General features: G+C 47.3%; 1 protein-coding gene across 6 annotated transcripts in view; it reads right to left on the bottom strand.

Moving 5' to 3' along the window:
• Positions 1-22,882, bottom strand: part of ATP2B2 (ATPase plasma membrane Ca2+ transporting 2) — a 370,618-nt gene that overhangs the window by 287,329 nt on the left and 60,407 nt on the right. For 5 of the 6 annotated variants that reach the window (XM_021069335.1, XM_021069331.1, XM_021069321.1 and 2 more), the window contains exon 2: positions 3,581-3,625. The exons of the other annotated variant lie outside the window; for it this stretch is intronic. The gene's annotated coding sequence lies outside the window, so the exon portion shown is untranslated. The remainder of the gene's footprint in view (positions 1-3,580; positions 3,626-22,882) is intronic. 6 annotated transcript variants of the gene reach the window in all.

Genomic DNA, 22,882 nt, shown 5'->3' on the forward strand with positions numbered 1-22,882 from the left:
TTTAAGGCCCCCAGGCTGTGGTGTGTCGGGTGGTGCATGAAGCCAGTTCTTCCAGAACCACATTCTGGGGACAGAACACTACTTGAAAGCAACTGGCCTTGGGTAAATAAAAGATGTTTTGAAAAAAAGAACCCTTTATAATGGAAAGTGCCAACATAACATCCTTCTTACATAGCTGACTGGAAAAACGTACACACACACACACACACATACACGCTGGTGGGGCAGATAGTTTTTTCTTAATGGTAACTACTCTTTGTGATTACATAAACAGTGAACATGCCATGGTGGGAAATTTAGAAAATCCCAAAAAGCAGAAAGAAACAAAAGTCACCTGTTATTCTCTCCCTGACTCTAGTGTCTGTTTACCCAATTTTTTCTCTCCCTTATTCTCTTTCTCGCCTCTCTCTCAACACCTTGCTTACCTATATTCTTTTCTATTTTTAAAAAATGCAGTTTAAATCAATTTTGGCAAATTGCCTTTTCTCTTAACACTGAAATATGACCATTTCCCCCATATTTTTAAAATTCATGGAGTTCCCATTGTGGCTCAGTGGTTAACGAATCCGATTAGGAACTATGAGGCTGCGGGTTTGATCCCTGGCCTGCTCAGTGTGTGAAGGATCCGGCGTTGCCGTGAGCTGTGGTGTAGGTTGCAGACACCGCTTAGATCCTATGTTACTGTGGCTCTGGCATAGGCTGGCAGCTCCAATTAGACCCCTAGCCTGGGAACCTCCATATGCCGCAGGAGCAGCCCTAGAAAAGATGAAAAAAAGACAAAAAAAAAAAAAAAAAAAAAAAAGACCATCTCAGATGTCACATTCGATGACTGCCCAGAATCTTCTACCCTCTGCTTGTGCTGTGATGAGCTCACCCCACACTTTGCTGTTTCCATTTTTAGGCTAATATAAACAATGCTGTGATAAACATCCCTGTAGATAAATCTTGCTACACATCTTGGGCTATTTCCTCAAAGCAGAGTTCCTAGAGGTAAAACGACTGGTTTTTCACATTTTGAAAGTGGAAATTAAAAAAAAAAATGTTTAAAACTTTTTAGTAGATCATATCACTTTTAGGGGTATAGCAACTTCTGACCACACATATTAAAAGCTCCCAAGAGTCTATGTAGTAATTTTAGACATCCTGGAAAGAAAAATGGAAAAAAAAAAGGTGAAAAATAAGAAAGAGCAGAGAAAACCTAGGTTGACTGTAAACACAAGGCAATGATTCCCATCTCTACTACAACAAAGTTGCCCTTTGGGGAGAGCCTGGTCACATAGGAAGGGAAGGAGAGGCGTCCTGGTTGTATTCGCAATGCTCTGGAGTGGGTACTCATTTTACAGATGAGAAAACTGAGGCACAGAGGGAGAGAGAGTCACTCATTTGTTCAAGGCTATGGGCAGCTAGGGAAGGAAGCATCAAGACTGAAATTCAGTCTTGTCTGGATCCAAAGACCAAGAGCATTTTTGGTCTAGGGCAGGGTTTGTGGGACATGGTTCTGACTCAAGCATAGGCAGCCGAGCAGGACAGCTCCAGGACCATTCCCAGCCTGGTGTCTTCTTCTGCCTTTCTATCTCATGGCGATGTCAGACACTAGCTATGCGGCTAGGAGAGCCAGGGTGTGTCCCAGGTCTGCAAAGCCCACCTGCCCCCACCAGGTGATGGTCAACAGGCCCTCCTGGCCACTGGCCCATCTGGATCACAATTCTCATTGCTACAGTGACTTTATGAGACAGCTGCAGTGTTGTGACAGCCTAGAGAAGGAAGCAGCAAGGTATGTGCCAAAGCAAACAGGAATATAGATAAAAGCAGGAAGAATTAAAAAAAAAACCAAAACAAAACAAAACAAAAAAACACCCCAAACACCTGTGGTGTAAGGGGCTAAAACTGTGAATATATGGTTGTTTGTACTTTCCAGCCTTTTAAAAACATGACGTTGCTTTCACAGGACTGTGGTGGAAAAACAAGGTCTTTGAAGTCACATGAACTTGAGTTCCAATCCTGCATCTCCCTAGTTGGGTGACCCTGGGCGAGTCACTCTCTTCTCTGAGCCTCAGTTTTCTCCCCTGCAGAATGAGGGGAAATGCTCCATCTTGTTCTCAGGGTGAACTGAAGTGAAAGGTTCCTGCCACATTCTTCACAACGTCTCTGCACACGGCAGGACTCAGCAAGTCCTAGTTCCCCCACACAGTAATGCTTTGCTGAGGTCCAGGAACTCAGAGTGAGGTGGCAGGGCCCTGCTTGGGAGAAGCTGAGTGTGGAGGGGAAGGGGTCACTGTAGCCTCAGGTGAGAAGCCCCTCAATGGAGGGAACAACCAAGTCCACGTGATACCTGGAAGATGGCCGTGGCGTGGCTCTCTAGCTCCCAATCACAGCAAAAGCTGAGGAAGAGGCCATGTTCCCCTCTGACAGATCTATAATCCCTCCCCACAATCACTTTCCATCTCCATCAAAACATACCTGCCCCATGTCTGGCTCCCCAAACCCTGTTAAGCTGTGGGGCTAATTAAGTCAGAGAATTTCTACAGCAGGGCCAGCGTGCCCATGAGTTACTAGATGGCTCCAGGCAGCATTTGGGCAGGGGGGAGTGGAAGTAACGTACATTTAGTACCCAAAACTTGGAAAACACAGACAACTCAAATAGCCCATTCTCTAGGAACTGACCTACAGGTGACAGAAGCTTTTCACTCCTTTAGTCCTTTCCCAAGGAGTGACGCAGATGCTGACGGAGCCGGGGTTGGGTGAAGGTTCTCTCCTATCGCACATCCTGGAGCCACTGCTGACTCCACTGAGGAATGGAGCCAGCTCTGCCCACACCCACCCCATGAAAGGACAATTTCTCCGATTCTCTGAGGTTGCCAGGGACATGGAAGCCCAGGGCCACTGGCAGAACTCCCAGGCAGTCCCCCAGGCAAAGGGGCAGCATCTCCAAATGTTTATAAATGGACGGACAAACAGTTGCGAAGCTCCTGGGACAGATGTCTGCTGGCTCCCAGGCCCCATGACACAGGGCTGCCCCTTCTCAAGTCCCCAAGTCAATAATACCCCCCAGTGTGGCTGACCTCAGTGAGATAATAATTGGAAAATAATCTGACAGCGTTAAAAGATACTAGAGTGTGAATGACTGAAATGATAGCCACGTAATCCACAGGAACAATACTCTCTATCTCAAAAGGACACTGACTCAGCCAAGTGCCCCTCTATTTCGGGAGAGGATCACAGCAAGGTAAAGTGACAACATGCAGGCTCTACGGCGAGTGGGAATGGGGGAAAGTCACACCTGCAGGAAATGTGCCCAAACCGCAGCTTCAGACCTGCTTCTTGCTTCCTTTTCCTCCCCTGCTCCCCACTGGTCCACAGGGTTTGGGGAGTGGCTGCCCAGAGCTTCGTCTTGGGAGGGGTTAAGGAGGCTGGGGTGGTGCAGGCGGTGGGAGGGGAGGGGAGTGTGAGGTGATGGACAGTACGACAGGTGGTTTGCAAACCAGGTGTTTCCTAATCGGGGCCACTAACGGTGGGGAAGTAGTGCAGGTGAGGATTTGGAGCCCCCGGGTGGAGCAGAGGTCTTGGACCTCACATTCACCTGCCTGCTGGGCGGCGCTTGGTCTGCGTTCCAAGTGTGGGAAACCTACAAGCAAAGATCAGAAAGGCCTGTCAGAGGGGCTTATGTTTTCTGGGTCACAAACTGATGACTAGGGATCCAGATCTGGCTATTTAAATTTTAATATGTGTTTAAAATTTAATATTTGAACAGATCCCAGTATTTAGAAACTGAGGAATTGCACACAAAAGCCTGGCATTCTAGCTTCTCTGGGGAGAGCCGCCCCTCTGGGCCATGTGCAAAGAGGACAGTGATGGGTTGCAGCCACGTGGCGCTGGCCTCTAGCCCACAGATGCTCCCAATCCCGCCCCCCCGCCCGCCTGCCCGCCTGGAGTGAGCAGCCCTGTGCTAGCATCTGACTGAAGGACCTGCACAGCCCAGGCTGCTCTGTCCCCGACTCTCCCCTTCTCTGCTCAGACACATACACTGGGAATTCTGGACGGTGGGGGGAACGCCAGGCCAGTCCCTTGGAGAAATCAAGGGTGAGAAGACTGAGTCAGGCTCCGGGTAAATTTTGGGTGGGAGGCCTTGCTGTCTCCCTTTCCAATACCCCTGCTCTCCACTCTAGGAGGCTGCATCAAGCAGATCTGAGGGGTTCATAAAGGACCTCCTGATAAAGCTGTGGACAGGATGGGGCAGCTCCCCAGTGGAAGCAAAAGTGGGGGGTCCCCTGCTACCATCCCTAGTCTGGAACAGGGTGGGAGGCAGAAATAGTTGCCAGGCCCAGGCATAGAGCAGGCTGCGTGGGAAGACCCCTGGCAGGAGTTGTCACCTGTGGTCCAGGCATGCAGCCAGCCCCTGCCCCAATTCCACAGTCTACTAGGGCTCCCCATTGGCCAAAGCCAACAGGAAGCCAGTAGGGGAGGGAGCACGTGGGTGCAGCCCTGCAGGTCCCCTCCTGCACAGGGCGGGGTGGAGAAGGGCAGACAGTGGGTCTCCAGGGGGTGAATGGCAGTTGTCCAGCACAGTGGCCCTGCTTCCTGCACCCATTTCACCCACAGCATCCACACCCCTCAGGCCCTAAGCTGAAGCTGATCAGGTCCTTCAAGGTGTCAGAAGCTGGGCTCCATTCCAAGGACTATTAGTTGGTGCCAATCCTTTCAGAGCCTCTGTTCTGCTCACCTGGCATGATCTTGAGCCTTCTGCCCCATCCTCCAGCACCTGGATCCCTGTCCACCCTCACCAGACACCCATCAAATTCCTCCACTTCAGAGCCAGGCTGTCCCCTTCCCAGAAAGACAGCCTAGCCCAGAGTTCACAGAGATCTGGGGGCAGAGCTGCAGGAAACCCACAGGCACAAGGCTGCCACAGAGCAGTCACGGGGAAAGGCGGCCAGCTGAGAGCTCCATCCCCATATCCCTTCTGGGAAAAACACGAGCCTGACAAGAAGCAGCCACGTGCAGAGTTTCAGGGAACCCAGAGCTGGAAGTGGCTCTCAGATCACCTGCTCCGGCACATGCTCTATAAGATGGGGAAACTGAGGCCAGGAGAGGGGGAGGCTCACGCTGGTCACACAATCAGAAAGTAGGAAGCTGGTATATTGTTGGACTGCCAGGCTGTCCCTGCCCCCAGCCTGGGACACACAAGGGCTGGGCTGTGTCAGAAGACCAGTGTCAGGTTCAGTTTTCTCAATAATGATTTTTCTAGTAAGCACCAATATCAAGGGGTCCTGGTTCATCCACTCCTCATCCTACATTGGTGAGGCAATGATTCCCATGCTACAGATGAGGAAGGTGATCCCAGAGGGGTTACTGAACATGACATGCCTTAGATCAGCAGGACAGGTGAGTTCTGGAGCGGTGGCAACAATATAGATGATAATAATAATAACGAGCACTAGCGACAAGGATGCTTTCTCCAAGCTGGCCCCATGCTGAGGTCCTCACACACCTTATCTTGTGAAGTGTTCTGTTGTTGGTGGGGAGTTTTTAAATGAACTCTCCCACTTGATCAGAATGTGGAGGGAATATATATTTCCAGCTTTACTGAGATAAAATTGATTTAATGTTATGTAAGTTTAAGGTACATGTGTTGCTTGATATGCTTAACATATGGCAAAGTGAGGATCAGTCGCATTAGGTAATACCTGCATCACATCACATAATGACTATTTGGTTTTTGCGGTAACAACAATTAAAGAGATAATCTCTTTTTGAATGAACATTTTGTCTGGATATATGCCCAGGAGTGGGGTCATATGGAGTTCTAAACTTTCATCAAAAAAGATACATGCACCCCTATGTCCATTGCATCACTATTCACAGCAGCCAAGACACAGAAACAACCTAAATGTCCATTGACAGGTGAGTGGATTAAGAAGTCATGGTAAATATATACAATGGAATACTACACATCCATAAAAAAGAACAAAAATGCCATTTGCTGCAACATGGATGGAGCTAGAGGCTCTCATACTAAGTGAAGTAAGTCATAAAGAGAAAGACAAATATCATATGATATCATTTATATCTGGAATATGATATATGGCACAAATGAACCTGTCGACAGAAAAAACAAAAAACAAGGTCATGAACATGGAGAACAGACTTGTGGTTGCCTAGGGGGAGGAAGTGGGATAAACTGGAGTTTGGGGTTAGTAGGTGCAATCTATTCTATTTGGAGTGGATAAGCAATGAGGCCCTACTGCATAGCCCAGGGAACTATATTCAATCTCCTATGAGAACATGAATAATGTGAGAATAATGTGAGAAAAAGAATGTATATATTTGCACCCCTGATATATACACTTCGATATATTGCAGAAATTGACAGAACATTGTAAATCAACTACAATAAAAAAAAATTTAAAAAAGAGCTAATCTCTTTAACAGCTTTGCAGTGTATACATGCCACAGTCTTAACTGGCTAGGACCAGCTTTGCGGTTATTTAGACGCTCTATTTCGTTCTACATGCTTATTTTCCAACCCTCTACCTGACCTCTCAGCCCACACGAGGCAGGAAGCAGAATCAGCCACCTGTCACCCTCAGTGCCCTTTGGTGACGTTCAAGGGCCTCCCTAGGATTGCAGGGCCTTGGTGGGGAGCACTCGGGCACACAATGGCAAGGGCCCCATCTGCGGGTGGCCAGGCTGCTCAATGGCAGGGCCCTGTCTTCCCCAACGGGGACTGCTGGGATGAAAGATTGATGAGCAATCTGTCCTCGCTGGTGAATTTTTAATTATGGAAGAAAGGAGACCCCGGCCCTGGCCTGGCCAGGACTTCAGGGAGGGTGTGCTTGGGTGTCACCACTGCTAACATGTGATCCACACTGACAGCAGCTATGAATCCTGCGTTCACATTTTTCTGTCCATAAATACAGGTGAAGGGCTAGGGTGAGGGGTTATAGGTGGGAAAACTGCGAGACCCCCAGCTTGGAAAGTTCTGCAGGGACATGAGGGTAAGTGAGACTGGGTCTCCAGAAGGCCTGGGGCAAGTCTGGGCACAGGGAGGTGGGGATGGGGCCCAAAGGCCACGCCGGCTGTCCGTCTACAGCTCTAGCTCTTCTAACCTGCAGATGACTGCACCTCGTGCCCTGGATCCTCTTCCAGTGAACCGGGCTAAGCTTGGAGGATGGCCCTGGGGCGGTGTCCCCAACCCCCAGGCTTTAGGTCACTGGCCCAGGAGAGCAGGAACAAGTCACTGGCCCATGTTCAGGAACAAGTCACTTTAACCTCCTGTGCCTCAGTTTTCTCCTCCACAAAATGGGAATAGAAACAGCTACTGGTGAGGACAGTGGTGAAGGTGAATGAGAGGATGGAGGGAAAACATGGAGGGCTGTGCCCAGCACACAGTGAATTCGTAATAAATATCCACCAAAGCTAGGAAGAATAAGCCACCAGCTCTGTTCTCAAATCGCTTAAAACCTAGTGGGGATCTCACGCTACCAAAAAAAAAAAAAAAAAAAAAAAAAAAAAAAAGAGAGAGAGAGAGAGAAGTCGTGAAGAAGATGAAGTCAGGGTAAAATGACACTACACAACACCCAGACTGAGAGTGCAGGGGCAGGGGGTCATTTTGATTAGAGGAAGCAATCACAGGAAGCTCTCCAGAAGAGGGGATCCGGAAAATACACCTCCAAGTGTGTCCATCCTTTGTGAGTTCAAGGACAAATCTCCTCACATAGAAGGCCTGCCCCATCCTGCAGTCCCTTCTCAGCAAAGTGGGCTTTGATGAGGTTCTAGTGTGTGTCTGGTTCTCAGTGATACCACGGTTGAGCCAATAAAGCCACGAGTCATTGGCTCCCAGGGGGCCTGGACTCTCTGGTGCACATTCTACCTCCTTTAGGGACCTTCCCAGGATTGCTTCAGCCCACATGGATTCCGTGCTTCTCATGTGCCACTACCAGTCAAAAGGCCAACCACATGCCCTAACCAACCTGCCTGCAGGGGAGGAGCCCTGGGTTCTGGCCCCAGCTCAGCCCCTGCTCCCTAGATGTTGGCCAAGTGCTGGCTACTCTCTAGGTCAGTTTCCTCATCTGTGACCAGCAGGTTGGAGTAGATTAGAATCCCCCAGAGCAAGCTCTAGGGAGCACTGGCCTTTTGAGAGTCTCCCTAGAATAGGGGACCAGGTTTCATGCTGTAGCCCCTGCCACCCTTCTAGATTTCACAAGCCACGAACACATCAGGCTCTGATCAACGTGCTGCAACATAAAAACAGGCTCAGTTTTCCTGGACCCAGCATTTCCCAAACGAACTTGACTCTGGAGTTGTTTTTGGAGCTGTGTCTCTTAATACCCACAACACTAGCATTCCTCAGAACCCACTTTAGAAATGCTGGCCTCAAAGATCTCTCAGGCACCTCCCTGCTCTATCAATAAGAGGATTTAATAAGAGCCTGGGGTATGGAATTTCACCCTCTGGGTAATTTTTCCAAAATGTCTCTGTTGCATTTCTGGCCAAGAGGTGAGTGTGCCCTCTTCCAGCTCCTACGGCAGGCACCATGTCTGGGTCTGTGTCACAGCTGTCCTTGCCTTGCAATCATGGGTGTGTCTCCTCCTACAGGGAACCATAGCTCACAAAGGAGGGACCACTGGTGTGTTCAGGACTTGACAAGCTCAGTGCCTGAAACACACAGTATGTGCTCAATAAATACGTCTGAATACAGGGGTGATGTTTAAAATATTTTACAAGGGACATGTACCGAGAGGGACACCAGCTATATATAACCTACAGGAGCTTGTCAAACACCAGCCTGGTGGAATGAATGAATGAATGAATGAATGATGAGAGACTACTAATTAGAGAGAAAAAGCACTTTCTAAGGCAAAGCCCAGAACTATATTTTCTTAAAGCATTTTCCCCCCTTCTGGGTTTTTCTGTCTTGGCTATTCAGATCTGGGGGGCTGGGGCTTGGCAACACAAAGATGACCCCTCCTCCAAGGCCAGGAGCCAAGGCCAGATGAGAAAGTGGGTTTTTCTGTGTCCTCAGCAGAGCTGGCAGCAGGTTCAGCATTTCAAATATCCTTCTGAAATCTGAGTCCAAAATGGAACATTTTTTCTAGTAAATAATACCCTTGAAGTCAGCTGCTGCAGGAGGCTCCACCGCCCCCAGAACTTCAGGGTGCAGGGAGCCATCAGAACCCAGTATACCCCAAACCTGGATCTCTGGGCTCCTACATACCACCTGCCTCCCAGGGCAAGAAGAGTGAGGGGTACTTCCAGCTTTGTGTGTCTAAGAGACATTTTTTCCTGATTGGACTTGATAACGCCTCAGGGAGCTTTAGGAAGGCTATGCCCTGGGGACCCCACAGGGTCATGAGCTTTGGAGGCCCTGGGTCAAGGGAGGAGGGGGATGGAGACAGGGTGGAGGAGTCTGGTGGCTGATGGTAAGATTAGAACGGGTCACGGTCCATTCTGAGTGACAGGCAGCACCTGACGCCGCAGAGCTAGCGGATGGGCTGGCTTCAGATTTCCATATTGGTTTCTCTCCTCTACCAGGATTTGAAGCAGATACCACCTGGTTTGAGTTACAGAATCCACCTCACAGCTTCCTGACCCTTGGCTTCTGGGAGGCCTGCAAGGGAGGGTGAGTTCTTGGGAGGGGGCAGGCCCAGGCACATCCAGAGGGCGCAGGAGAGACGGGCCAGGGTGGTGAGCAGCCTGGTGCTTTCCCGGGGGCAGCATCTCTGGGGCAGGAGTGGCGTTCACACTCAGGGACCCTCTGGGTGACCCCCTCCCCGACTGCCACCCTGAGATAGTCAGGGACACTGTGGGGAAACCCCTCTGGCAGCAAGGGGCGGGGCTCTGTGCAGTCCTCTCTCGACTCTAACATCTCCCCACCCTCTCGCTAAGTTATTTTCTTAACCAGGAGAGCAGGCCTCCACCGATAGGCAGCAATGTCCACTTTGACACTGAACCAGAAGTTCGCCGTCTTTTTTTTTTTTTAAGTATTTTTATGGTTACTTTCTATTTATGACAGCTGTTATCATTTTTTTCCATTTATGGTAGCAATAAGATTTCATTCTAAAGTGTATTTTGGTTAAAAATAAAGTGTGCTCATTTGAATAAAACATGAAGTACTTTTTAGGACAGGTGATCTCATCTACAGGTGAGGAGGAGGTATGTGAATGACTGCAGTCTGGGAAATGCTCACCTAGTCCATCCTGCCCACATCACGAATGGGTACAGAGTCCAGAGGGGGGTTGCCTTCTCCAAGCACAAACAGCTTGTTAATAGCAAGAGCTGGGATGAGGAACTCAGGATCAAGGTCTTTCTGTTTGGCCATCTCTTCTTTGTGAAGCCAGGCGGTGGGTGTCTCCCTTAGTATGGTCCTCGTGGTGCAGGGGAAATGTGGCTTTACAGACCTGCTGCCTCTACGGTACTGGGGGCTCTGCAGAGGCCTGACCTAAGTCATGTGCATCTCTCTATCCCAAAGAGCTAGTCACAGAATTGGTATTCAGTGAGAATATGGTAAAAGGGATGGATGAATGGGTGGATGGATGCATGAGTGGGTTGATGGATAGGTAGGTGGATTGATGCATGGGTGGGTGGATGGATATGTGGGTGGATGGGTAGATGGGTGGGTGGGTGGATGAATGGTTGGAGAGACAGATAAGTGGATAGATGGAGATGGAGATAGAAGGGGATGGATGGAGACATGAATGAAAAAGTGGTTTGAGGTTATGACTTAGGCTCTCCTTCCCACTTCACCTATCCAAGGGTATTTTCATTTTGTTAGAAAACTAGTAGAATTTCTCTAATACAAAAGAAATCATGGTGAGATTTCAGATATCATGATAGACTGGTAGAGACAAAGAAACTTCTCCCTGTCCCCATTTCACCAGTGAGACCTCAAGGCAAATTGAGTGACACTGTCCAGCTTCTCATTTTGCTTTTGAAACTTACTCAATGACCTTGGATGAATTCCCTCCCTTTCCTGGGCCTCACTTTACTCATGTGTAACATAGGGAGGGGGCAGTGAGTGAAATGAGTCCCGCTACCTCAGCATCCTGTAACCCCCTGCAAGGCCTACCCAAGGCCAGAGCCTCCCCAAGCATGTCCAAAGCTGCTAGGGGCAATGACTCCTTCAGTCAGATGTGGCTTCTCTAAGATGTGAGTACCTTCTGCAAAGCAATGTGCTGAGGGCCGCCAGCAGGGCAAGTAGCCCCAAGAACAGGTCAGCAACAGACTCCGTCTTGCTCTGCCTTCGGAACCAGCACAGAGCAAGAAGAAAACATCAAAAAGGCTGGTGACATGAGGTCCAGTCTTCTGTCCCCTAAATGATGAATCCCTTCACATATGAAACTGTCCTGCGCAGGGAGTAGACAAACCAAACCAAAGCTGGGAGATGAGGGTTCAGAGCTTAGGTCCCGGGGTCATCCAGGCCTGGGTGCAAATCCTGCCCTTGCCCCTTCTCAGCTGTGCAACCTTGGGCCAGTTCTCCCCGTCTCTCTGAGGCTCATCATTGTTTTCTTCCAATAGGGGGATATATTAGCTCTCCATCTCACTGGGTGGCTGTGCTCCATGGACGCCAGCTCATCATCCTCCCAGAACTGCAAAGGAGAGCCCAGAACGTGCCCAGTGGGACTTTCCCTGGAGGGCAGCATGGGGATGGCTACGTACTAAGTGTTTACTGAGCACCTAAATGTGCCAGACCCTCTTCTCTGCTCTGAGGACTCAGTGGTGAGCTAAGGTGCCCTGGCGTCTGACCTCGTGCAATTTAAAGTCTGGAGGAGGGGGTGGGGAGATGGTCATTTACAAATGGTCATTCCAGTGAACATAAAGTATCACTGAGATAGGTGCAATGAAGGAGAAAGTGGGGGTGAAGTGGGGGCTATGGCACAGGATCCCCTTTGTCCCGGGATGGTCATCGGGGAAGTGACTTGAGCTGAGACCTGAAGGATGCACTGGCTGTGAGCTGGTAAGGGTGTCGGAGATGGCAGAGTGGAGGCAGAAAAGAGGACTGGCAAGTGCAAAGTCCCTGTGGCAGGAGGAACAGTGTGCTCAAGCATCTGAGAGAAAGCCAATGTGGCTGGAGCAGAGAATGAGAGGCAGGGTGGTATCCAATGAAGCTGGAGATGTGGACAGGGGTCTAACTGCTCAGAGGCTCAGGGGCCACAGGCAGGGCTTTGGATTTTTTCCTGGGAAAAATGGGAAGGCCTTAAAGGGCAGAAAGTAGAAGGGTGAGGAGTCCAGTTACTCGGATGTGGAGAATGAACATAGGGAACCCAGAGGGGAGGCTGAGAGCAGTGAAGCAGCCATGCCACTGCCCGGGCAAGAGATGGTGCCTCTGTCCAGACAAGGTGGCCCAGATCAGGTGGTGGCCACAGAAGGGATATGAGCCAGGAACAGCCATCATCCAAGCTTTGGCAAATGACCACTATGCAGAGAAGTGACGGCTTATGAAGTCCACGAGGACTTCCCCCGTCCCCTCTCAATGTGCTTTCTTAAGGCTCTAAAGCTAAGTTGCAGCTCCATGGACCAAGGCACTCCATCCCAAGAGTCCTCAGTGCAGGATGACTTTCCTAGAGCAGGATCTCCATGTGATAGTTAAGGTGATGCCATTTACAATGCCTAACCACAGACTTTATAGTTTACAACCACTTTTCATGGCCTTTCTCATATTTGATCCTCACAACCATTCTCACGCTGGGAGAACTCCAAACCCAAACTCTTCCATGACTCCCTTTTGAAGAATAAAAACAGTAACAATGATAATAACTATTGCTATACAGTAGATTCTTGGTATTAGTGGTAGTTATGTTCTATAAGAATCTCCACAAACGCTGAATTAGTGAATACTGAACGACTGCCCCTAGTGGAAATACAGGGATAGGTTTCTGGGAGCCTCCATGAACAATATTTTCTGAGTTCCCTTCATGTCTCAGTGGTTAATGAACCCGACTAGGATCCATGAGGATGCGGGCTCGATCCCTGGCCTCACTCAGTGGGTTAAGGATCCGGTGTTGCCATGAGCTGTGGTGTAGGTCGCAGACGCAGCTTGGATTCCACGTTGCTGTGGCTCTGGCGTAGGCCGGCAACTGCAGCTCCAATTCGATCCCCAGCCTGGGAACTTCCATATGCCATGGGTGCGGCCCTAAAAAAAAAGAAGCAAAACAAACAAACACAATAATTTCATCAATTGACACATCCAGAACCTTGTTTGTTGTGTTTTTCTGTATAAAGACACCTTATTCAGTATTTACTGTGGATTCATTAACATTGAACTCATGGCTCCCAGCACTATAACTCACGTGTAAATGAAGCTCATCTGACACACGTGCTTTCTTCATAAGCACATCACAGTCTTCTTAGCTAAGGACACTAGACAGCATTCCAGCATGGCACTTCGGGCCATTTTTTTTTTTAATGTTAATTTTTATTTATTTATTTATTTTTGGCTGTGCCCAAGGCATGCAGAAGTTCCTAGGCTAAGGATCAATCCCATGCCACAGCAGTGACAATGCCAGATCCTTAACCGCTGGGCATCAAGGAACTTCAGGGGTTATTTAAAACAGCTAAATTACCAACAGAAAGAGAAAAAAAAAAGTAAAAAAACATGGCTCTTAGTAGACCGCAAGGAAGCACCCTCCTTGACACGAGAGCTGAAATGAGAAGGCAGAGTGACACCCTGTTCAGCCTCATCTGGAAACATGCACATCGGATGACAAAATTTTCCCTGCTCCACACTTATCTGCAAAGGACTGCAAAAGGACCATATTGATTTGGGGTTACAAATAAAGTTAGTAGTCAGATTTAATGAGTAACATGGAAACTGTGAAGCATGAGAACAGGGTGTATGCATCCATGTGGCCCAGACCCTTTGTGCGCTGGGGGCTCAGCGCCTGCTCTCATGGGGCTGGCCCTTCATTTGCCAGGCATGTGTACCTGCCAGGCATGTGCACCTGCCAGACATGGTGCAGCCTCACCTCCCAGGGATGGTTCTTTTCCAGAGGGGATGGAGAGCTTTTGTTGCAGGCAGAGGGTCCTAAAGTTGGCAAGTGGCCCAAGAGGGTTGCTTTCCATGGGGTCCAGTTCTGCACCCCTAGAGCTTCACCTGCACCCTCCCATTCTAAAACTATTTTTCCATCAGGTCTCTTAAAACCCTATTCATCTCCCCCTTCCTGCCAAGTAAGCAGTTCAGCTCACAAACTATATTAATCTCTGGCATAAATTAAATAAAATATTGCCAAGCAACGCAAAGGCAGAAATCCTCTTACAACCCACGTGGGTATCGATGCTGTACTTTGAGGGAGGGCTGAGCCTCTTAGTGTGGGACTGTAAACACGCCTGAACCCTGGAGCTAAGAGTGCAGGCCAGGCACACACCTCACCCTCAGGGCAGAAGGACCCCCGCACCACAGTGGGGGCAGGTGCTGCTCGGTGCCTGCTGGTTTCACTGGTTCTTCACAGACAAGGGAGGGCAAAACTTAAGGGCTGGACACTTGCTAGTGAAAACCAGCTTTACGATCCTGACTATTTAGCTTACCCAAATGCCAAATATTGCACTTAAGACTTTATAAAGCATTTTCACATCCAGAGCTGATTCCACTTCCCATTAAGTGAGAGGTAGGTGGTGATATCACCCCAGTTTAGAGATGAGGAAAGTGAGGCTTGGGGGAGGTAGAACTACTTGCCTGATGTTACACAGGCAGGAGGCAGAGGTGATCTCAGGACTTTTGCCTCCCAAAGTACAGTCTTTCAACTGCTTCCTTAGGTACAGAAAGAACGCTTCCCCCCCCCTCCGCCCCCATGAGCTGGTCAATTCCAAACTGGAAACTGTGTTTCAGAAGTAACAAAGCAGGAAAGGAGATTGTGGTTGTGCTCACAACCTCTGCACCACTGGGAGTGGTTCAGCACCCAGCTCTGCCACCTGCCAGCTGCGAGTCCTGGGGAAAGTTACCGTCTCTATGTCTCAGTTTCCTCACCATGTCCTCACTGGTAAGTCTCTAAAGTCCTGTCTGCCTAAGAGAATTGTTGCAAGGATTAAATGAGTCAATATTTGTAAAGTGCTTAGCATAGAGTCTGCCACTCTGTAAATGCTATATAAATATTTATTAAAACTAAACCAAATTAACCTAGGTATAAATCGGAAAGGGAAAGCATTTGCCAAACTGGTTGTTACCCCAAGTTTTCTATTTCTAATTCAGCTGAACTTCATGTTTATTTCTTGTCATCAACATTGCTATTAATAGCCAAGTGACAAGTCCATCTTTCCTACCTACAGGAACTTTAGGCAGGAACAGGGTTGTACCACAACTCGGCATTATTAACCCATTTTGGAGATGAGGACTCCTGAGGCTCAGGGAGGTGACGTGACTTGCCCGAAGTCACAAAACTGGTAAGTGACAGAGTCAGGATTCAAATCCAGCAAAAAGACCTGTGCTGTCAGTCTCTCCGCCTCCCATCTGACCAGGTGGCCAAGCTCCTGCTAACTGAGCTGGGTGCCTGGAGGCCCAGGCTTCGGGGGAAAAGGTTGTTGCCAAGGTCGTTGCTGTGGACACAGTGGGACAGACCACACAGACTGGGCCCACTCCTGCCCTGAGGCAGGTCCTCCCCAGGGCCCGGCAGCCCAGGGGAGAAACTCAGGCTCCGTACACCCCATGCACAATGGGCCCTGCCTCTTTAAATGGAAAGCATTGGGTCCTCCTCATGCCAGGCCAGAAGAGGCAGAAGTGGCTCCATGTCCAATGTAACTTCAGGATTAAAAGTGCAGACCACTTTTTGGAAGGTGCTAGAAGATTTAACACAACTTCCTGTCAACTTCCCAATTGTTTCTTAGAGAACTTTTGGGAGGGCTATATTTCTCACCCTTAGTGATTTGCACCCAAAGCTAAAATATTGTCGCACATCCAGAAGAGAGAAGGGATTTGAAGGTAATGTGAAGAAGGCCCATGAGGTCCCTGACTTGGATCAGGAGACGGGTTTGAGGTCTGGCTTGGCCACTGTCTTGCTGCGTGACTTCAGGAAAATCCTTTCTTTCTCTTTGCCTCATGAGCAGGGGGCAGGGGCCAAAGGGTGTATCCAGTCTGTGGGGAGCTGTGGGCTCCTGGGGGAAATAAGAGCATACAAATGTAGGAAGCAATGTCTTCTGTGACTGCTGACTGGCCCTGACTCATCCAGAGTCAGGGCTCCCTTGAAATGAAGATGATAAGAGACAAGGATGTGCAGAGGTTGGACGGGACCAATGGTCCTGAGCAATACGGGTCTGGGGTTGCACCCTCACTCTGCTGTTCCCAGCTGTGTGACCTTGGATGAGTGACTTAAATTCTCTGAGCTTCCCTCATCTCATCTATAAAATAGCAATCCTAATCACTATCTATAGGGTAATTGTGAGATGTAAACAAGTCAACACACTCGTTTGCTTCATAAATGCTACTTTTCCTAGCCTAACCCCACTTCCTAGAAGTTTCTTCCACCCAGTAATAGAATAACACATGATATGATTCCCTCCATTGCAGATGTGCCACCACTCCCCAGAAATAATCTTTCTTTCCCAATCCTAACCTCTGGAAACCTAATACTAAGATTCATTCTTTGTGGTTAAAAAACTCTTTATTTGTTATTGGACCAAGACTGAGGCTTATCAGTTAATAACACTTTAGCATGAATCTGTTCAAATCAAACACCTTCTTCTCTGATAGGAGGACATGGGGAGGGGGATTTTAATGAAGAGAGGCCACAATACTGAAGCACTGACCTTTCACAGGGTCACTAGGTGGGCAGGAAAAACCAGAAACCTGCCAGAAGATGTGGACTAAATTAACCTTTAATATTCTAGGACTTTCTGAAATAATAACCCTGAGCAACAAACCTTAAGACAAAATGTATATTCTTGGGCATTTGTTAGGAGCCCCGTGATATCTAAGTCTAGCCTCCATTCTACGTATGAGCAGGGGCCTCAGCCTGCTTAACAGCCATTCTTTTCCATGCTGCCAAGACATAGCAGAAGGAGGAAATGCATAATACCTGCTTTCCTGGACTCCTTCCCAATTAAGGGTCTCCTCTGTCCCATTCTTTAAAACTTCTACTAGAGGGATCCCAGGAAAGATTTCTCTACCCATTTGAAAGGGAAAGATACAAGGAGAACCTTACTTCCTCACCCTCTTTCCTTCTATCTTTGGATGCTTCCTTTTAAGGATGTGAGGCTTGAAGCAGTGGCAGCCATTTTGCAGTCATGAGGCTGACCCAATGAGCTAGCACTGGCTCCTTACTAACTCAGCCCAGAGACCTTCCACTACCAGGTACTTATTACTTTAGCGCTTTTACTTATATATTCTGTTACCTGCAGGCAAAATGCTCCTTCCTGATTCACAAGGCAACTGAGGCCATGTGACTGACTTAGAGCCAACTCTATGTTAGCTGGTAGTGGTGGCAGCATGGTGCGACCCTGGTGTCCATGGTTTCAATAACTTCCATAGCACCATATCCCAAGGTGACCCTGCTGGGTGCCTTGCAACTCAGCCTGGGAGACACTTCCACCCCTCCTTTCAAGAAGTACACCTACCATGGCCTCTTACAGCTGTACCAAGTCAGTTCCTCAGCCCCAATGAACAACTCCCTAATGCCAAAAAGAGCCCTAGGACCTTCCCTGTGTAGCCTTGAGGAAACATGTCTTTTGGGGTCACGGTGACATAAAAAAGATAAATCACACCCTTCTGGGCATCTCCACTCATGGGATTTGAGAGCTAAGAACCCAGCACAGGCAACTGAAGTCATCTCCCTGCCTCCAGAAGGGTGGCTGGTGCTCTCCAAGGAAGAGGAGTATGTGATTGCCTTCTGAACCTTGACCCCATGTCCAGCCAGCCTAGTCACCCAGAAGGACCCTTGCCCTCAAAGTATTTCCCCTGTGAGCACCTAAGACTCCATAGGAGTGTGCATGCCTTCAGCATAAACCTCTGTCCTGGCCAGCATGCAAACTGCCCCACTCTACCTAGGAATGAACACTTTCTTTAGGGGAAGGTTTGCTGGGGAAGCTCATCTCATGGGGAGCTGGGGCTCAGAGGTCTAAGCTGGGTGTCAGGGAGACACAGCGCATGTTACTCAGGTGCGAGGCTGTCTCAAAGGAAAGGGAGATGACGTCTTCAGTGTGGCTTTAGGGACCCTTGCATGGAAACTAGAGGGAGACAGGTCCTACCTGACAGAGGGTGGGGCCTTTCAACACTCACAGGATCACCAGGTGAGTGTCCATAGGAATCGGCGGGTTCTCACTGGCCCTGCTGTGTAGAAGACAATAGGAAATGGTGGGGACCATGGGCATCTGCAGAGGATTACCTAAGCTTCTGAATTTCTAAGAGAAGTTGGAAATCCAGGGTTTTTTTCATGACATTTCCCAGTTTGGGGATTTGGGTAGCTAATTCCAGTTTAAGTCAGCAGATGGGGTAATGCAGTGTACACAGAATTAAACACGTGTTTACGGGATTAGCCCGAAGACCCCTAGCTGGAAGCTGAGATTTAGAGTTTCAGGAGTTAGGAGTGTTGCAAGTCAAGTAATCAGGAAGTGGCTCTAAAAGCCACACACAGTGCCCCTCCCTTTGCCAATGACATCCTGAGGACACGAGGCGATAGGGCTTGTTGGCTCTTAGGTTTCTCCACTGCATCACACCCCTGTGCCATGTCCTGAGACTCTGAAGCCCACCCCATCCCTCTCCCTGCCCTCTCCAGTGCTCTGAACACATTCAGGATGCAGGGTCAGAGAGGAATCAGAAGTTGCTGCCCAGCATCGTCTCCCATGATTTGGCTTTAGTGGAAAATTCCACTGGCTTCTCCCAGGTAGTATTGTCACACAGTGACAACACAGCATCCACAGGCATCAAAGCCCTGCTCTTCCCTGACAAGGATGGTGTCTTCTTGGTCATCTTTTTACATCCCTGTCACTGTTGCACTGACCAGGCAAGACCAGCCTCTGTAAACTGTCCCTTGGGGGGTGTTTCACTAAGCATTCCCCAACCTCAGCTCAAAGAGATTCCTGCTGGAGAAGGAGGCTACGGCAGTGGCTCTGAAGGTTACTCCCAGGTTTTCTTTCTAGGCCTCCTGGGGACATGGGTGGTGGTTAAGGACCACTCAGGGCCATCCAAACTGATGCACAAGTACCCAGAGACACAAACCAGGCCACTGAGAAGCTGGGTGACCTCCCAAAACCCCAGCCTCCAAGAACAGGATAAAACCCTCAGCCTGATGACCCCACAGGGGCAGGATATGGACAAACCAGACGCAGAGTTACTGTTCCAATGAAAAGGTGAATTTTTCTTCCCATGACCCATAAGGGCCCTCTGGCATCAGTGATGAGCTGCTTTACTCACCTCTGAGGCCAGGGGCCCACAGACAGGAATGTGAGGTGACAGTGGAGGAGGCTGGGCCACTTTCCAGGAGAAACACAGGGCTGGTCCTGAAGGGCTGGCTTCACGCCCACAGCACCTTTCCAGGCTGGAGGATGGTGGGGAAATGAGCTCACTCAGGCAGAGGAGCCCTGTTGCCTATAACCCTAGGGAGATTAGGAAGAACTTTTAGAAACAGGGATTATTCTAAAAGGCAAAGCTGGTCCATTGCTTCCCTGATTTAAATTGCACAGGGGGCTTCATTTCCAGCCAAGATGGAGTAACAAAGACCAGGTTACCCTCACATCTGCAAAGAATGAAAAGTGAGCAAAACAATAATTTATTTTCAACTAGACATCAGACCGTGATGGAAAGTGGCAAATGAAAGACAGGAAATAAGGTGAACCCAGTGACTGCCTCAGCTCATTGCCTTAAAACATTTCCAGGCCAAGCTCAGCAGGGGGAATGTAGGTGGAAACCAGTGGACTCCTTAAGTTGAGGAGATGGAGCTGAGGGTCCAGGACAGAGCACTGGAGAGACAAGAGCAGTGTGGAGAGAGATCTCTGAGATTGCAGAGGGTACCTTGCAGTATGCAACTGAGTACTGACCTGGTCTGTGTATGAGGAAACCACCTGAAGCCAGAAAAAGAACCACCCCAAAGGATTACAGAGAACAAGGTCTGGCATGCAGGCAGGGCTGGGAATAGTGCCTTTGGCCACCAGCCAGACTGGTAACTCTCAGGATTCATGGGACATTGAGTCAGGCACTCAGAAGGAGGCAATAATTAGCTCTAAATGGAGCAGGGCTCTGCTCCCATCAAACTCAAAGCAAGACCCAGAAGGATCAAATTGTTTCCTAATAGTTTAACTGCATCTCAGATAAAGCTCAAGGATATTAACAGGGATACAAAAACATCTAGCACACAGCAAGGTTAACGTGCAGTGTCTGGAACCCAATAAACAATTATCAGGTATGCAAAGAAGCAGGAAATTACAATGATACTGAGAAGATAAAGCAATTAAAAGTGACCCAGAACTGACCAGATGCTATAATGAGCAGGTAGGGACACAGTCACAGTTATTATAAATGGATTTCATATGTTCGAAAAGGTAAGCAGATATAAGGAAGATATAAAAAAAGACACAGATCTAACTTCTAGAGATGAAAACTACAGTGTATGGACTGAAGAGGCCCTGGATGAGTTCAACAGTAGATTAGATAGTGTGGAGGAAAAGATTAATGAACTTGAAGACAGCAATAGAAACTAAAATAAAACACAATAAGAAGAGAGAAGAAAAAACAGAACTGAATGTCAGTGAGCTGTGGGACAACTGTAAGTGGCCTAATGTTAATGCAACTGAAGTCCTCAAAGGAGAGGAGGAAGGAGAGGGAATGCAGAAAAAAATATTTGAAGAAATAATGGCTGAAAATTTTCCAACATTTGATGAAAACTATAAACACACACACTCAAGAAGACCAAAGGATCCCAAAGACATGAAGCATAAAGCAAACTATATCAGTTTTCATCAAAATAAAATTTCTCAAAACAAATGATGAAGATAAAATCTTAAAAGTAGCCAAAAAATAACTGAATCATCTACAAAGAAACAAAGATAATGATGAGAGACTTCTCACTGGAAACAATGCAAGTAAGAAGACAGTGGGGAAACATCTTAAAATATGGAGGAAAAACAACTGTAAGTCTATCAGTAAAAATAGCTTTCAAAAACAGAGGCAAAACAAAGACATTTTCAGACACACAGAACCTGAAAGAATTCATCACTGGCAAATCTTACTTTAAGAAATGTTGAAGTCTTTCAGACAGAAGGAAAATGACTCCAGATAGGGCAATAGATCCTCACAAGGAATGAAAAGCACTGGAAATATTAACTACATAGGCAAATATACAAGATTTTAAAATTTCCTCAAACCCTTAAAAAAATATTGACTGTTTAAGGAGTTCCTTGGTAGCCTAGCAGTTAAGGATCTGGAATTGTCATTGCTGTGGCCCAAGATTTCTGTATGCCTTGAGTGTGGCCAAAAAATAATAAAGCCACTGCTTTTTAAAAAAATGTTACTGACTGTTTAAACAAAAATAATAAAGTAATGTGGTGTTTTTAATGCACTTGACCCTTGAACAATGTGAGGGTTAGGGGAGCTGACTCCCACAAAATTAAAAAATACATATATAATTTTGTAGTTGGCCCTCCATATCCAGAGTTCTGCATCCTCAAATTCAACCGCCCACCATGGATTGTATAGTATTATAGTGCATATTTATTGAAAAAAAAAATCCACTTGTAAGTAGACCCATGAAGTTCAACCCTGTGTTGTTCAAGGGTCAACTGTATACACACAAATGAAGCATCTAACAATAATAGTACAAAGGTTCAGAGGGGTAAAAATGGAAGTATAATATCATAAGGCATACTATATGTGAATCGGTATACTTGAATACAGACCGATAAGTTAAAGATCTATTCTACAAATACTAAGTACACTAGTAAAATAACCAAAAAAAAGAAATAGAGCTAGTAAAATATCAAAGGGAATTAAACAGAATTATAAGGATATTCAAGCAATCCAAAAGATAGCAGAAAAAGAGGAAAAGAGAACACAAAGAACAGAGGGGACAAACAAGATGAGAGATTTAAAGCTAATCATATCTATGATCTCAATAAATGTAAGTGGTCTAAGGTCCTTCAGTTAAAAGGCAGAGATTGTCAAATTGGATTAAAAGGCTATACACAACTCTATGCTGCCTACAAGAAATGTACTTCCACATAACACAAATATGTTAAAAGCAAAAGGATGGAAAAAGATACACTGTGCTAACACTAATCAGAACCTTGAGTGGCTATAATAATATCAAGCAAAGTGGATTTCAGAGCCAAGAATACCAGCAGGGATAGAGAGGGGTATTTCATAAAGATAAAGGAATCCATTTATCAAGAGGACAGAGCAGTCCTAAAGGTTTAAGCTCCTAGTTAGAGAGCTTAACATATATAAAGCAAAAACTGACACAAATGCAAGAAGAAATAGACAAATGCACAGTCATCATTGGAGATTTCAAAACTGCTCTCTTAATAAATGATGGAACAAAGGACAGAAACAGAAGATAACTTTGGCAATCTTAGGCAAAGATCTGGGCAAATATTTCTTAGATACACCACCAAAAGCACCACCCATAAAAGAACAAATTGGTGATTGGACCTTGCGAGAAGCTTACGTTCTTTGAAAGATACTGCTAGGAAATTAAAAGTCAAGTCACAGACTCAGAGAAAAAATTTGTAAACCATATAGCTGATCAAGGACATGTATGCAGAAGATATAAAGAACTCTCAAGACCAATTAATGAGAAAACAAACAACCCAAAATAAATTGGGAGAGAGATCTGAACAAACACTTTACTAAAGAGGATATATGTTTGGCAAATAAATATGAAGAAAAATGTTCACTATCACTAGCCATGAAGGAAATGCAAATTAAAACCCCAGTGGGGGGTACCACTACCCAAGTACTGGAATAACTAAG

Source organism: Sus scrofa, chromosome 13 (assembly GCF_000003025.6).
Source record: "Sus scrofa isolate TJ Tabasco breed Duroc chromosome 13, Sscrofa11.1, whole genome shotgun sequence".
NCBI lineage: Eukaryota > Metazoa > Chordata > Mammalia > Artiodactyla > Suidae > Sus > Sus scrofa.